We start from the raw sequence: 2,502 nt of genomic DNA, 5'->3' as shown, positions 1-2,502 counted from the left end.
ATTACTTGATAAATGTTTCTACGTCAGCATGCTTAAATAAACGTAGAATGCAGATCCTCGTAATCTTTCATAATATTGCGCCAACATTGTGTTAGATATATTATTTCGTATCGGTTCACAATGTCACATAACATTTTGAGATCTCATCACTTCATTATTTTCAGGTACATAAACCTTTCATAAGGTTTCATGAAATAGTATGTCGTAGGCTTTTCAAAAGCTCATTGCCTTCTTATTTTGATTATTTGCTCCTTATTTTTCAAGGACTATTTCATTTGGAACCGATCAGTCTACCACGCTTCACGCATGCATAGACTTTGTCTTTTAGGAACACAAAATAAGAGCACTTACGCTTAATATGAGATGCTTTCAGCATTTGACTTGAATTATCTTTTGGATGAGGATATGGTGATAATTCCTAACATATTTCATAGCGCTTATAATCTCCCTCTTATGTTGGGAAAACTAACATACATCCTTTATTTCTTTGAGAAATTCATCGTTGTGCATTATGGTATATTCATTAATCGTATACCGCACATCAAAATTATTAGATGAAATAATTGGTTTCCGACCTTGAACCAATTGAGGGGGAAGAAATAATCCTAATTTATTGATCTAATGCATACAAATGATATAGCAATATATTATATTTCAGACCAATACATTAAGTTTTGTTCTCATTAGCAATGGTTTAGATATTTATCGAAGACATTCAATGTTAAACCATCATCATCAAGATGAATTATCTTGATAACACAATCTGAAAATTATGCTCAATTTATATTGAACAAGTAACTTTATGAATGTCAAACGTAGGTTAACCATGAATGTACATGTGATCATCTTATTGATGCATCTTTTCAACATATCACATAATAGGTGAACGGGCCCTTATTCACCTTTTATAATTTTCAGATTTGAAGGGATCCAATCCCAATATTAGTTGGTCCAACCAACTTTTAATGAGAACAAACGACATAAACAATTCTTGAAGAATCTTCTAGTTCTTCAATACATACACATCTTCGAGATGTCACAATCGTTCATATCAATTTATGAACTTTTATTCTAGTAAACTTCAAGTTTATCATGACATGTATTTTTTCTTTAGTAAATTTTAGATTTACTATTACATGAATAAATTTCAGATTTACTACTTTATAAGTAGATTTCAAAACTATTCAACCTCTTTCGGAGGTGAGTTGTGATACAATCACAATCAAGTGCACGTTTGCATTAATAAGTTTCTCATTCCCCAGGAATGGAATATAATCGTGCCTTAAGCCTATCAAATTATGATAGCTTATAACCTCTTTTAAGATTTTGCTACTTCAGAAGCAAATCGAGGCATACATATAATGTAGAGAATTTTTCTCTAGCATATATTATAATCATATAAGCGTGTGAAAATATCATCACTTTTGATGATCATTATCATATTGTCCCTCCACGTGTATATTCGTGCATGCAATCACTTGCCTTCTTTCAAACATATTATGCACTGCTACCACATACATCTCAAGAATGAAGTAAGTTGTCATATTTCAGACTTATCATATATTGCTACAATATTCACTTCATGGAATGGAGCATATTCAATGGGCCGAATTTCAAACTTTTCATCAAACACCCATTATTTTGCCTTAGCCGTCACAATATCATCAATATGGTGTATTGAGATTCAAACTCAATATTTGATTCATATAAAGGCGTCTTAGGCATGAATCGATGGGACTTGAACCCAACATATTATTATCCTTTTTGATAATATTGTTATTGAGAAATAAATTTAAAATATAAATGGTTCCAAACCAATTATTTTTCCTCAAATCCAACAATAATTATGTCATTAATAGAAAAATACAAATAATATAAGGAATTACTAACCTTGACCTTTAGATTTATAATCTCACCTTATTTGGCAGAGTCTTGGGCTGATAACGTGTTATAAAATATAAAGAAAGAACAAGAAGAATAACTAGAGAGAGAAGAAGGAGACTTCTTTATTTTTTTTTATAGATGAGAGATCATAAGATTCTAAATACAATGAACAAAACCCCTCTATCCTAGTCTGAGTAAAAGATAAATGCTTCAAATCATAATAGATATCAAAGTAGATCTTAATAGAAATTCACTATAATGTAAATACATTTATAAGAGAAAATAAATTTTCATGACACATTTCAAATTCATTGTCTCTTACCCAAATCTCACTCGCCACCTCACTCTATCCCTATAGTGTTTGACTATATCACTTATAATATTGTGGATAATACTATTGTTACTTATTTTCTAAATACTAAAAAATAAGTAAAAAAATCGACTTGTATTCTGCAAAAACAATTTTCATGAAAAATACTTTCCTTCTTACCAAACACACTTAGACCCTTCAACAAAAATGAGTTATTGCGGTCTGTAGACATTGACATTGGCATTGGTTTGTAAAAACAATTATCTCAATAGACACATGGGATTAAGTGTTAATCTGATTCAAAATTG

The sequence above is a fragment of the Capsicum annuum genome, chromosome 12, assembly GCF_002878395.1.
Source record: "Capsicum annuum cultivar UCD-10X-F1 chromosome 12, UCD10Xv1.1, whole genome shotgun sequence".
NCBI classification, from domain to species: Eukaryota; Viridiplantae; Streptophyta; class Magnoliopsida; order Solanales; family Solanaceae; genus Capsicum; species Capsicum annuum.
This window is presented reverse-complemented; position numbering follows the sequence as displayed.